The sequence below is a fragment of the Oryctolagus cuniculus genome, chromosome 9 (genome assembly GCF_964237555.1).
Source record: "Oryctolagus cuniculus chromosome 9, mOryCun1.1, whole genome shotgun sequence".
Lineage (NCBI taxonomy): Eukaryota > Metazoa > Chordata > Mammalia > Lagomorpha > Leporidae > Oryctolagus > Oryctolagus cuniculus.
Window position 1 is genome coordinate 20,220,341 of NC_091440.1, and position 15,803 is coordinate 20,236,143.

The 15,803-nt window shown below is 36.1% G+C and overlaps 1 protein-coding gene across 14 annotated transcripts in view; it reads right to left on the bottom strand.

The window, feature by feature from the left end:
• The window catches only part of GPC5 (glypican 5), a 1,599,230-nt gene that overhangs the window by 618,936 nt on the left and 964,491 nt on the right, over positions 1–15,803 (bottom strand). The gene's annotated exons all lie outside the window — the stretch shown is intronic.

Genomic DNA, 15,803 nt, shown 5'->3' on the forward strand with positions numbered 1-15,803 from the left:
AACAACAACAACAACAACAATATAAGGGTTTATATGCTGGAATGGTAGAATGACAGAGAAGAAGAAACAGAGAAGACATTTTCTTCCATCTACTGGTTCACTTCCCAAATGACCCCAACAGCAGGAACTGGGCAAGATCAAAGCCAGGAGCCTAGAATTCCATATGGATCTCCCACATGGATGGCATGGTCCCAAAAAATTAGGAGAGCTTTGGCTATCTTCCCAGGCACATTAGCAGCTGGACTAGAAGTGTAGCAGGACTAGGAGCTGGACTAGAAGTGTAGCAGCCTGGACTTAAACCAGTATTCTGATACAGGATACCAGCTTGGTGTGTGGCAGCCTAACTCACTATGGTACACTGCTGGCTTATATTTATTTTTATGTATTTAAAGTATTGAAACTATTTCTCATGATCCCATACATTGCTAATTAGCAATCATTTCATTGAGTCATTAATTTAAACTTCTTTCACTTACACTTCTCTCAACATTTCCAAGTCATTTAAAATTTTATGCTTTCAAATAATTGTTTATAAGCAAGTTTCTGCTTGTTTTACATAAATTTACTCAGGGGGCCAGCACTGTGGCATAGTAGGTGTAGTAGGTTAAGCCTCTGCCTGTGCCACCAGCATCCCACATGAGCCCGGTTCGTGTCCCAGCTGCTCGTCTTCTGATACAGCTCTCTCTGCTAATGGCCTGGGAAAGCAGTGGAAGATGGGCCATATGTTTGGGCCCCTCGACTCATATGGGAGACCCAGAAGAAGCTCCTGGCTCCTGGCTTAGGATCAGCTCAGCTCCAGCCTTTGCAGCCATCTGAGGAGTGAATCAACAGAAGGAAGATGTCCCTTTCCGTCTCTCCCTCCTTCTCTCTGTAACTCAAATAAATAAATCTTTAAAAAATTTACTCAGAAGACAATAAGTTAAATAGCTTCAAAAGAAATTTATACTGACCACCTTATTCCTGGAAAAATGCCACATTAAAGGGTTTCTCTCCAGGAAAGTAATTATTTAATATAGAACAAATTTGAATGCATAATGTTCCAAAGTTTTCTTTTGCATATTGGTTTTATACTGAAAATTATTACGTATTAATATCAACCAATTAAAGGCCACAAATAGTTTTATTTTTATATCATGCTATTTCATTTACTTAAATAAATAGTTATGTTTATATCTAAAAGGGACATGTGATATGTTTTCTGAGGAATACCGAGGAATTTATTTCACCTCATTTTGAAGCTAGTAATTTTATATTAATCCTAGAGAATGAAGTCCTACAATGAGATGAAATTTAAATATTAGTTTCTTTTTATTGTACAGACCTCCATTAAAATTTAACAAGTGAAACTTTAATATTTAAATAGAGCACTTTATTATCAAATGTAGAATATGCCATGGATTATTATGTTTTAATATAAAAGTAGCAAAGTTCTCCTACTAACCTGGACATTATTATGCTCACTGGTATAATTAATAGTAATTAAATATTATCCCTCATTGTTTGGGTTACAAGGTGATTTTTTTTCAATTTTATTTAAGATATGCACATTTCATGTATTTCCTATAAACAGATTCAGGAACATAGTGATACTTTCCACCCTAACCTCCCTCCCACCCACACTCTCACCTTTTTTTCTCCTCCTTCTCCAATTCTCATTCTTAATTTTTACAAAGATCCATTTTCAGTTAACTTGATACTCATAAAATTAGCGCTACACTAACTAAAGAGTTCAACAAATAGTATGAAGTAAAAAGCAATGTTTCTCAACAGTAGAGGCAAAGGCTGTAACAATCATCAAGGCTCAAAATGTAAATTTCACCCTGATATCTTACATTTTTGGTACTGTATTAGCATGAATCAGGGGAAACATGTGGTATTTGTCTTTTTGGAAATTATTTCATTAAGTAAATTCATTTCCTGTTGCATCCATTTTGTTGCAAAAGACAGGATTTCATCCGTTTTTATGGCTGAGTAGTATTCTGTAGTGTATATACCATAATTTCTTTATCCAGTCACCAGTTGACTGTCATTTTGGCTGATTTCATATCTTAGCTATGTGAATGGACATGCAATGAACATGGGCATACAGATAACTCTTTCATATGCTGATTCCATTTCCCCTGGGTACACTCCCAGGAGTGGGATTGCTGGGCTATTTTCAGCTTTTGAGGTATCTCCATACTGTCTTCTACAATGGCTGTACTAGTTTACATTCTCAACAACAGTGGATGAGGGCCCTTTTACACCACATTCTTGTCAGCACTTATTGTTTGTTGATTTTTGTATGAGCCATTCTAACTGGGGTGAAGTGAAACCTCATTGTGGTTTAGATTTGCATTTTCCTAATATCTTGTGATCCTGAGAATTTTTTCATATGTTTGCTGGCCATTTGAATTTCCTCTTTTGAAAAATGTCTGTTCAAATCATTTGCTCATTTATTAAGGGGATTGTTTATTTTGTTGTGGAGTTTCTTGATCTTTTCATAGATTCTGGATATTAATCCTTTACCATTTCATAGTTTGCAAATGTTTTCTCCCATTCTGTTAGCTGCCTCTTCACTTCGCTGAGTATTTCTTTTTCAGTGCAGAAGCTTCCCATTTTGTTATAATCCCATTTGTCTGTTGTGGCTTTGATCACCTATGCTTCTGGTGTCTTTTCCAATACCTATGGTGTCTATGTCTATGCCAATGTCTTATACAGTTTTCCCAATGTTCTCTAGTAATTTGATGGTATCAGGTCATAGATTCAGATCCTTGATCCATTTTGAGTGGATTTTTGTGCAAGGTATAAGAGAGGGGTCTTGTTTCATACTTCTGCATGCAGAAATCCAATTTTCTCAGAAATATTTCTTTAAGAGACTTTTCTTTTTCTAGGGAACTATTTTAGCTCCTTTGACAAAGGTTAGTTGGTTGCAGATGTGTGGATTGATTTCTGGAGTTTCCATTCTATTCCATTGTTCTATATATCTATTTTTGTATCAGTACCAGGCTGTTTTGATTATAAGGCCCTGTAATATATCTTGAAATCTGGTATTGTGATGCCTCCAACTTAGTTTTTGTTGTATAAGATCTTTAAAGCTGCGGCTGGTGTTGCAGCATAACTGGTTAAGTGGCCATCTGCAGCACTGGCATCCCTTATGGGTGCTGGTTCGAGTTCCAGCTGCTCTATTTCCAATTCAACTCCCTTTTAATGCACATGGAAAAGCATCAGAGGATGTCCTAAGTCCTTGGGCCCCTGCACTCATGTAATTCACCCGGAGGAAGATCCTGGCTCCTAGCTTTGGCCCAATCCATCCCTGGTCATTGTGGCCATTTGGGGAGTGAACCAGCATATAGAAGATCTCTCTCTCTCTCCTTTTCTCTCTTTAACTCTGCCTTTCATATAAATAAAGATCTTTAAAGCTGACAGGAATCAATTCTTCATCTTTCTCCTTTAGATGAATAATATACACTCTGCAGGGATATTTTTTCCACATGAAGGTGAAAATATATACTCTCTAATAATGAAAATCATCTATTTATAACAATGACTATGAGTTGCTAATTATATGTAATAATTTCTGCTTACAATGTAGAAACCTATTAGGGGAGTCTGATCTCTAAAGCATTCTTGAGCTGTCAATTGTCTACATAGTGTAAGGAAACACTGTAATTTTTTAATTCTAAATAATTTATCATGTCTTATATAATAGTTTTATGCTTTAAAACTTTGGTAAAATAACAAATACTAAAAAAGAACCAACAGTAACATACAATTCTTTGGCAAAAATATATATTCAGTTTTCTTTTCATTTAATTATAAATCATAAAATTATTTCTATATTATTGTAGAGTTAAATAATTTAATGACTTCTTAATTTAAAATAATGAAGATAGTTATAATACAGATGCAGTGTTCTGATAGTTCTTTTGATACATAAATATTGTTATGGAGTTATTAATTTTGGAAATTTTATAAAATGTATAATCCAATAATTCTTGTTATTTTAACTACTATAATAGCTGAATGTCATTGCCCTAAGTGTTAATGTTCTTAAGATGTAGAATAAAACATGTTCATTTCACCCAAACTAAATATAAATGTCTTCAAGCGGGGAACATCTAAGCTTTAGTGAACTGGCTGGTTTTCTAATGTTAATAAAATCAAGTAATAATATAGGAATGAAGAGGGATGTTATATAAGTTTTCTATAAAATAAAAAATATGAATCTTCTGAACCAATGGCAAGAGCAACATATCTCATTGTGCTACTAGGAGAGGACATGAGTGTTACAAAAGGGGATTGACACAGGATCCTTCCTTTCTTGTTTTCAGCTGAGGAATGAATAGAATAGTTGCTTTATTATGAAGAGTTATGTGAACAACTTTGCAATGTTTCCAAGAAAAGTCTTAGCTTGTTGAGAAATCCATGCCTACTAGATTGTTGGAGATTTGGAAAAGCCTGTGAAGAGATGTTCTTGGAAGAGCTGATCTTCCACTTTTGAATTCCTCTCCTCACCCTAAGGAGGAGAGTGCAGGAGCTCTCTTACTTCCAGTTTTAGTTAGACTTCAACAGCTCTTCCAAACAACCTGACATGAGTGGGGGCCAGCACTGTGCTGTAGTGGGCTAAGGCTTCACCTGAGGCACCAGCATCCCGTATGGGTGCTGGTTCATGTCCCAGCTGCTCTTCTTCTGATGCAACTCTCTGCTGAAGGCCTGGGAAAGCAGGAGAAGATGGCCCAAGTGTTTGGGTCCTGCACCCACACTGGAGACCTGGAAAAAAACTCCTGGCTCCTGGCTTTGAATCAGCCCTGCTTTGGCTGTTGTGGCCTTTAGGGGAGTAAATTAGCAGATGGAAGATCTCTCTCTCTTCCTGCAATTCTATGTTTCATATAATTAAATAAAATCTTTTTAAAAGTTTAAAAAAAAAACCTTACATGGGGCCCTGTTACCAAGGAGAGAAGATTGACTTATGTATGGACATATTGAAAGGAATAAGCAGTATAGTTGCTCTAGCTGCATATTAGAAAGGACTTGTTATAAGAATGGACTTAATCCATTTTCCCAGTTTGTTGGGTCAAAGATTATGACTGTCTCCCATCTATGAGATTTGAATACCACACATGAGAGAGCCAGTATGAGGATACCTTGGAGTCTTCATAAATGGGCCATTTAAAGCAGGGATGGAATGTGAACAGCTAGACGCAAGAGGTAAATTTCTGATCCACACAGAGATAGTAAAGAATCAAACCAGTTAAGAATGTTTTTTCCAAGTCAAGAGAGCTCCAAGGGAAGACCCCAAACTTATAAAGTCTGATGAGATCACATGTACCTTCTAAGAAAAATCTAGCTCTAAGCTACTTCCAGATCTAGTCGTGTTAAAATAAGACAGGTAAGAATCAAAGCTACCTCCATTTTTTTCTTCCTCTCTCACTTTAATTCATATCAGCTACCAATGGTCATGAAAATGACAGTCAAAAGTATAAGGCAAGGAAGCAAAGAAAAGTTAGGACAGGTGATTCTAAGTACAAAATGGAATGTGTGTTCCATTTACCTCTACGAATGGAATTTTATTATCCAAGAATGAATAGAAAAGTAATAGAACTGTTGGAGTTTCAAATAAGGGAGAGAAACTTTTTCACAAAATACATTTTACTGTGACAGTAAGAAACACAAATGAAGTCTTTTTTATTATACATGATGCATATTGTTTGTTCAAAATATTACATAATCTTTCACTTGACCCTGGAGGTCATCCTGATATAAAGAAGAGAAAGGGGGTGGAGAATTTAACTAAACACACATAGTTAAATAATTTCTCCAAAGAAAACAAGTCATAAATCAAAAGTGAATGAGAGAAATTGAAGTGATGAGTATAAATCGTTCCTACCAACAGCAGAAATGGGAGTATGAAAGCAAACACAATGCAGTTTCAGATAGAAATGCCACACGTTTAGATAGAAATGCCCAAACTGTGTTCTGTAAATTTGTAATTGCTGGAGAAATACTCCAAAACAATCTTAAGCAGTCTTACATAACACTTGAGAGGTAAATGAAAATGCAAAGACAGTCTATTCTCACAAGACTTTTAGATTTTCACCAATTTAACATCAAAAAATAGAATCTCAGTTCTAGTCATCAGGAAGCCATAATATTGATTTTATGGAGCACACGTATGTGTACAAATCTCTTTCAGAATTTGTCATTTACCATTTATGAGATTTAAGATTCAGTCTGGAATATTACTTCTCCTTACTTACCGATATATTTGAAGCTAAATTTTAAAAAAATATAAAACGTTATAACAGAAAAAAATCGTAGATTCTCTATTTGATCTTTTTCTGATATTAATGCATTGACTAGAAAATAACTATAATACCTTTATCAAGTTTAATATCAATATTATGACACAGACTACATCAAATAATAATTACAATATTGTGATTTTTACAATCTCACAGAGGAAATGGATCATGTGACAAGCTTTAAGATACATTTCTATACAGGTTAGAAAATTCCTGATAGATTTGACTTATCAGAGCCAGAATCAGCATGTCCTAACACTGCTAAAGAATGCAAAACCTATTTATAAAATTAGTTTGCATTAGAATCTTCTATACATGAAACTGTGTCTTCTCTCCAAAATATTACTTTGAAAAGAAGCAAGGTATCTGGGTATTCAAGATTTATTTGTTTCCTACCAGTGTTTCCTTTTCTTTTAAACTATAATTCTTTTCATATTTTCATTTAACAAGTATTTGATAAGCGTCAGCAATGTAATCATAATACATTGGTGAAATAAAAATTCTAAAACAGATTACATTTTACTAAACCCTTTAAACAAAAGCTTATTATTTAAATGATTAGATTTAATCATTAATAAAAAGAAAGTTCACTTAATTCACTTAATGTGACTTATCAAAAATACCCTTGTGTTAGAAATTACCCCTACTAGCTTAAAGGTCATGATTACCTGCTAGGTACAGAGATTGATCTGGAATCCCACATAGGAATAACTTCATGCTTTTTTTCTTTATTTGAATTAATTTGGATTCAATTATTGAATTAAGATACAAGTGAAAATACTCAAAAATCTTAGTATTTCTTAAATTTTCATACCTACATATCACAGATTATGATAGCTACACAGTTGATTTTTTGATTTTATATTTTAAAGATTTGAAAGAGAATCAGAGAGGGGGGAGACAGAGCGGAGGGAGGGAGGGAGGGAGAGAGAGAGAGACAGGGAGAGAGAGAATATTAATCATCTATTATCTACCCACTGGTTCATTCCCCAATTGACTGCAATAGCCAGAGCTGGGCCAAGTCTCAAGCCAGAAGCCAAGAACTCCATGTGGATCTTCAATGTGAATGGATTGGGGATATTGTCTACTGTCTTCCCTCATTCTATAGTAGGAAACTAGATTAGAAGTAGAGCAGCCGAGACTAAAATACATACTCAAATCCATACTCAAACATGGGATGCAGGCATCCCAAACAGCAGCTTGATGTACTAAATACCTGCCCCTACAATTTTTTAAGTTGTATTTTGTTGATGAAAAAAAGCTAGTCAAATAAAGACAAAAGCTTCATGATTTCACTTACATAAAGCATATAAATTGATCAAATTCACTGAATAAGAAGGGAATGGCAATTGTTAATGGTTGGCATTATAGGGAAAGAGGGAGTTACTGAGCAAGTTAATTCATGCTGTGTGTCTTCAGTTTATTAAGACTATTCAGCAACTATTTTTCTAATATGATTTTTAAATGCAAATTTAATAATGCAGAAAGGATAAACAAAGCAAACGATTCTAATTTTCCAAACCATGCAGAAAAAAGAAACACAGGGTGATGTCATATTTTTGCTGTGTTTTAATGGAACATAATAGAGTACAAGTCATTTCACTCCAGGAACTAATGATTAGAGGATTGGATTTAGCACAAATTTGTATTGAGCTGGGTAAATGTTTTTATTGAGCTGCATAAAAGTTTGTCTTCCTTGTCAATGGATAACCAATAGGTTAAATTTAAGTTCACATTACATTTCAAAAGTACAGAGTAAAACATAAGGCTTGAAAATTGAAAGTAAAATAGGTAAGAAAAAATAATGCTATAAAGTACATGAAGGAACACTTCCATAGCTGCAGAAAGTACCAGACTTTTTCAAATATTGCTAATTCTGGATGACCTCTGATAATATTCAACCATTGAGGGATTTGATTTATAAATTAATCTACTTGATTTGCACTATTTTCTTAATGCTTGAATGTATGTCTATTTTATAGAAAACTTATATTAATGATATAATATACATTATATGATATACAATATATAGTCACATACTTGTGCATGTACAATGTTCAATAGAGTAGACTATCTTTGGATATCTACCATGTCTCAGGATCTATGTTACCAAAATTGCTATATCTCAATCATCTTCAACAAGATACAAAGATTTACAAGTATGGAAGTTGTGGCATCTTAGAAAACATAAAATCTTAGTTACAAGCAGTGTTGTTTGATCTCCCTTATAGGTTTAACCCAGAATATTAAGATCTAGTTATCCTCATCCAAAAATTTTGAAGTGTCCCAATAAAAGTATGCGAGAAAGTATGTACACAATTGTTCCTTTCTTTCTAAACACTCCATACTTATTTTTTCAAGTTACAAAGTCTGAGTATCCTTAGACTAGATCTGGAAACAATATAAAGAATGAACATATAAATGAACATATAAAATTATGACAAAACTGAAAGAAACAGAATACAATGTGTTTCAAATACCTGGAAGCTAAGAGACCCATTTGTTGCTACTGATATTTTTCTTCATGGTCATATTCAGAAATCTACTAAGAGATCTAATACAGAAATCCAGACTAGTAATGACTAAAGAAACATCTGTCTGAGCAACTTATTGTCTTCATAGTGATCCTAGATATGATATTTTAAATTCATAATACTCATTAAAATCTTGAGTCTTATATTTAAATATTGAAGGCTATTTGATATTAACTTTATTTGGTGGAGAGTTAAGCTTGTGATTATAAAGTAAACTTCAAGTATGTCATTATAAAAATTAAAAAAAATAATCTTCAGGGAAGGAAGATGGAGGTTGGCAGGAAGGGTAGGGTGGCAAATATCGCTTTGCTTCTAAATCTGAATATACAAAATACATGAAATTTGTCTACCTATATCAATCAAAAAGTTAAAATAAAAAATACTCATTTTGATTTTTCAAGAACATGTATCTTCATGTAAGAACTGTTAGGAGACAAAGATCCCTATCCAGAATCTGAAGGAATGTATGTGTTTTGTTTTCTTTTGTTTTGATTTTTTTGACAGGCAGAGTGGACAGTGAGAGAGAGAGACAGAGAGAAAAGTCTTCCTTTGCCGTTGGTTCACCCTCCAATGGCCGCCGCGGCCTGCAGCCAGCGCACCGCACTGATCCGATGGCAGGAGCCAGGTACTTATCCTGGTCTCCCATGGGGTGCAGGGCCCAAGCACTTGGGCCATCCTCCACTGCACTCCCAGGCCACAGCAGAGAGCTGGCCTGGAAGAGGGGCAACCGGGACAGAATCCAGCACCCCGACTGGGACTAGAACCCGGTGTGCCGGCGCCGCAAGGCAGAGGATTAGCCTAGTGAGCCGCGGCGCCGGCCGGAATGTATGTGTTTTTAACATGGATGTTTTAATATGCAAGTTCATCAATTTGTTACAATGTCTTCTAAATTAAGAATTTTTGGGGTGTGTTTACCAAGCTGTTTGACCCATATATACTTTTCCTTGAGCAGCACTATGGAGAATAAGTACATGAAATCAACAATTCTTTCCCATTGGTCTTGCATTAGTTGTTCCCTTTTCTAGTCAAATAAGGCAAAAGCAACTCCAAAATTACCTTAATGTGAATCTATGCAAGTTTTACACAATGCAGAATGCATTCCATGATTTCAACATTCTTCAGAAAAATTCCTACTGCTTTTGAGAATTCCTGGGGTATTAGTGAGTAAACAGATTCCAAGGACTTGGTGTCATCAGCACTTTCAAATTCTTAAACTCTGCCTAAATGCACATAACCTTACGTAACTTAGATGCCCCTATTGCCATCTGTGCTGGATATTTCCCTTTGCTCTCCATCTTTCTGCACCCAGCCTTCTGCAATGGGGGGCTCACACATTTGGATAAGATGGCCACAGTTGTTTCTCTGGTTCTTTAGCTTCCAGTTCACTCAGTCAACAAAATACCCAGCTCAATATTGGTGGAAGGGAGGAGAGTGAATTCCATTATTTTGTTCCCTTAATCCATTCTATTTGATGTTGTCTTGGATTGATGATAGCCTTGAACTACTTTCAAAGCTGCTTTCTGTATAGAACTACTTCTTCCATCTCTACCTCCCCTTCTGCAGTCAAGCTTAAGGAAAGAATTAGCTGGTCTGCCACTTGTACCAGTTTCCACAGTACTCTGTGATTCCTCTACCCAATCTTGACACTCTAATAGTCATTTTGAAAACAAATCCCTCTGAACTATCCTAATTTTTTGCTGTGGAGACTTTGATACATTATAATTTTGATTGTTAAATTAAACTCACTAGTTTCTCCCAAATATTTTCTTTGTATTTCCACAGCTTTGTTAAAAGTTGTACTATGTTTTAGTCATCTTATTATGAAGCTTTATAATAAAGTCAGTATAAATCTATTCCACACACTTTATATAACCTCACAACATAAGTATCAATACATTTCTCATACACATCAAGAGATTTGCTCTGCAATGTCATGTCTATCATGTGGACAGTCATCTTGATGTTCTTAGAATCAATACATTTGTTCCCCATTATATACAGGTTACTTTTTCGATTTTTTTTTACAGGCAGAGTGGACAGTGAGAGAGAGAGACAGAGAGAAAGGTCTTCCTTTGCCGTTGGTTCACCCTCCAATGGCCGCAGCAGCTGGCGCACCACACCTATCCGAAGGCAGGAGCCAGGAGCCAGGTGCTTCTCCTGGTCTCCCATGGGGTGCAGGGCCCAAGCACTTGGGCCATCCTCCACTGCACTCCTGGGCCACAGCAGAGAGCTGGCCTGGAAGAGGGGCAACCAGGACAGAATCCGGTGCCCTGACCGGGACTAGAACCCCGTGTGCCGGCGTCGCTAGGCAGAGGATTAGCCTATTGAGCCGCGGTGCCGGCTTATACAGGTTACTTTTTCTTTTCTTATCTGTGAAACCAATTTTATTTTATTTCCACACTATTTCCACAGTACCTCTAATATTGTTTTCTTCCTCCCATTATTTCTACTCATATGCCATTTAACTAAAGCCATGAGTAGATATTTCATCATCTATTTCTAGTGCACCTCACTAGAAATGTCTTTGTATCAATAGTACAACAATTCATAGAGCTCCTATGCTATAACTAAGTTACAAATCTCCAATGACTTCGCACATATTAATAACTCCCACAGGCCGCAACTGGCTAGCCTTATCAACCTCTCACTACTCCCCTGACATTCTCTGCATTCAGTCTAAATAAGTTACAATACACTTGTGTCTGATATTCCTTATCCAACTTACTTTCCTTATTCCTAAACTGTAGAGATTAGGAAATGGGGAAGTCTCCCCTTCTTAGAAGCTGATAAGGTACTTCCTCACCTTAAAAGATCCGATGAAGATGTCAATATAGGTTTTTTTTTTTTTTTTCAGCAGAAGGAATTCACTTTGCTCTGAAAACTTCTACTATAGTCCAATCTTCTTACCACACTGCACTTCCATTTTGGTTGTCAGTGTACAAGTGTCTTTGAAAGAGTTCATGGAAAATACATGAGAAAATTAACCATGGATTTTAAAATTTTTGCCCTAAAACTTACCACTGTTCACAAACTTTTGAAGTGTCCTTTTATATATTTTATATATCCATCATAGATGTTAGGCCTTTAAGATAAAGGAACATGTTTTAATCATGCATGCTGCACTAATTCTTGATTGACCAAAATAATGAAGTTCAAAGAATTATAATTATTTAAGAGTGTCAACTCATGGCAGGGGTCGGGAAGGGAGAGAGACAGCATTGTGTCATAGAATATGTAGCCACTGCCTTTTACACTGGCATTGCATTTGGGTGCCAGTTCATCTCCTGGCTGCTCCACTTCCACTCCAATTCCCTGCTAATGGCCTGGGGAAAACAGCAGAAGATGGCCCAAATGTTTGGAATTCTGCCACCCAAGTGGAAGACCCAGATGAAGCTCCTGGATTCAGCCTGGCCTGTCTCTGACCATTGCAGCCATCAAGAGAGCAAACAGCAGTAGAAAGATCTCTAATTGCATCTCTCCCTCACTCTATAATTCTTTCAAATAAAATAATTTTTTAAAAGTGTCAGTAAACTATTAATAGCAAAGTCCCTTAAGTATTTTAAATAAGTTACTTTTCACTACAAATTACTAAAGTCTCTTTCCATTAAAAAAAAAATATGAGGTAGACTGTATAACTTTTTGGTAAACCTCAGTAATGAAAATATATCCCAAAAGGCATATTTTTATGAATGATCTGTGGGTATTTTAAAGTTTACTGTATGTGAGCGAAGCTGGTATCTTTTCATTTAATTCTTGTTTATAGCCCTTACCTTCCTGCCTAACTATGATCTTTTTACTTTTTATTTGTTGAACTGTTTTTTTTTTCTTTTTAAAGATTTATTTATTTGAAAGGCAGAGCTACTGAGATAGAGGGGGAAGAAACAGATATCTTCCTTCTGTTGGTTTACTCTTCAAATGCTCACACACAGGACATGGGTCAGTCCAAAGCCAGGAGCCAAGGAGCTTCTTCTGGGTCTCTCACATGGAAACAGGGGCCCAAGTACTTAGGCCATCCTCTGCTGCTTTCCCAGGCCATTGGCAGGAAGCTGGATTGGAAGTGGAGCAGCCAGAATTCAAACTGCTGCCCATATGGGATGCCAGGTCACAGACAGCATGTTTACCTGCTATGCCAATATGTCTGTCCCTATTTGTTGAACTCTTTTATTTAGTGGAGCATTAAGCCCTGACTATAAGTTAAAAATGTTTTCTCAAAAATAAAAAGATTAAGAAATCTCTTATGAAATTTTAATTTTTATCTAAGAAATGAATATTTATTAAAGGTACCATCATGTTACGGTCAGAATTTTAAGTAAAATAGGCAGGAAAAATAAAGGAATTTTGCTTAGCCTTATACTAATGCTGAAAAATCTATTATTAAATTTGTATATTTGTAATAAAACTATTACTGCAGTCACATGGGGCGTTCCTTTTTCATATGTGTATGATATATTACTTTCAGCTATTAAATGCCTATATTTATCCAAATATCAGTTAAGCAGAAACACTCATGGCTTACCCAAATACAAATATCTTCTCCCCTACAAATAAAAATTTGCACTATCTTCAAAAGACCTGGTCTTCTTATTCCCTTTCTACACTTAAAAAAAAAAAAAAAAAAAAAAAAGCCAGTCCTGGGATCAGAGACCAAAATATCACTAATGATTTCTCAGACTTGAGCACTACCTCAGTTCATTGTTGCTTTGTGTTCAAAGCTACTCAAGTTCCACCTTTCTAAGAAAATTCATCTCTTCAGATGAGATATGATATTAAAGGATATAATCACCTTGGAGAGATTATTTTACCTTTTGACTTCATTAACTCAGCTTGACATAATTACGTTAGAGTGTTTGATGTTCATTCTGTTTCCAACTACATTTACCCTTGCTCTGCATTATTGGATAATACCATACTATAGATGGGAACCAGCTTCCTTTGGATTGCACATGATTTTAAAATGAGCTAGAATACACCCCAGTGAGGCCATGAGAGTTGCTTAAGAGGTTGTTAATAAACATTTTATTATAAACCCCTTATAGAAGAGTTTCATTAAAGTCTGGCTTTCTTCTGCCTGTCCCAATACCATACCACTGAAAAGGAAACAGACATTGACAGAGTTTTGTGTGTGTCAGGTACTATGTTAGGATTATTATACATTACTTCCCTGTAATTCTTCTACAAAATGTATTTTATAAATGATGTTCAGAGAAGCTAGGTCTTCCCTGTGGTTAAGTACAGAGGAAATTGATAGGATGGGATTGCAAAGTTCAAGTCTTTTCCAGACTTTATGCTGCATCTCAAGGATGGTTCAGCTGAACTGAGAGTGATGGCAGCAGTCATGATGCCCAGTGTCTTCTCAGAAGTATCTGGTAGTGGGAGGTAAAAAAGCCAATAAAGCTTTGGATTTTTCATGGTATAAATATTCCCACCAAGAGTCATTTTAGGCTACCATGAAGTCACTGAGTTATAGACTTGGGAATACATGTTCCCAGTTGGCTCTAGTGTAAGAACTAGCTCCAACACATCACTGCATATTCCAAAACTGGACAGTGTGTTATCAAGAAAACATAGATTAAAAAATATTGCCCATCGCCAAACAGTAAATATTGGAAGACAATTGTGAAACAGATATAGCAAACTCTGTCCAGGTACCACCTTGATAGGAATACATGGCACTTTTTTTTTTTTTTCAAAGCAATTGTGAGTTTCATAAGTGAACCATTTCTAGAGTAGAATGCTGAAGTTTTATTTCAGCAGTATATTTTTACCAGAGAGCTTCTCCAAGCAATCAGAGAGCAAGAGGCTTAACAGAAGAATATAAGACATTGAGGGAAGGCAGAGAATGTTATCTAGGTATTAAAAGTGTTTCTATGAGTATTTCCTCCAAATTTTAGACTCAAAGATATAAATTCACATTCACAAATGTACATAATTCAAAGAATATTTTATTCATTCAATGAGTAATAACTGCAAAATTTCCATGTGACATGCATTGATCCAGAGCCTAGAAATATGCCAGAAACTAAAACAGATTAAATTTTCTGCCACCATGGCTTAGGTTCTAGCAAAAAGAGACAGAAATCAAACAATAAACATAATACATAAAGGAGTAATTTACTTTATATTACATTATGTTCTAAAAATGCTTCCAAAGCCCAAGTTACTATTTTAACTTAAAAATGAAGAATAAATCTACCATATTGTAATGTTTCTAGTTCCTCTATCACATTTTACAGAAATATTCTTTTTACATTTTTTCCTTTTATCTACTTGAAAGGAAGAGAGACAGAGAGAGCAAGTGAGAGTGCTTCCATGTTCTGATTAACATCGCAAAATGCCCACAGCATAGAGGGTTGGGCCAGGGTAAAGTCAGGAGCTAGGAATTCCATCCAGAGACCCAATGTGCATGACAGGGCCCAAGCACTTGAGCCATGATATACTGCATTCCAGGCAAATTAAGAGGAAGTTGAGTTGGAAGCACAGGAATCCAGACTGGAAATCAGCACTTCAAAATGAGATTCGGGTGTTATAAATGGCGGTTTAACCTACTCCGCCACAATACCTGCCCCTCCCATCACATTTCCTATGTCATATCCAGAAATATTAGAAGAAACACCATGGGCCGGCGCTGTGGCATAGCGGGTAAAGCCACCGCCTGCAGTGCTGGCAACCCACATGAGCACCGGTTCAAGTCCTGGGTGCTCCACTTCTGATCCAACTCTCTGCTATGGCCTGGGAAAGCAGCAGAAGATGGCCCAAGTGCTTGGGCCCCTGTACCTACATGGGAAGAAGCTCTTCCCTCCTGGCTTCGGATTGGCATAGCTCTGGCCATTGATTCAAATTGGGAAGTGAACCAGTGGATGGAAGACCTCTTCCTCTCTCTGCCTCTCCTTCTCTCTGTGTGTAACTCTTTTTTTTTAACTTTTATTTAAAAATATAAATTTATAAAGTGCAGCTTATGGATTGCAATGGCTTTCCCCCCATAACT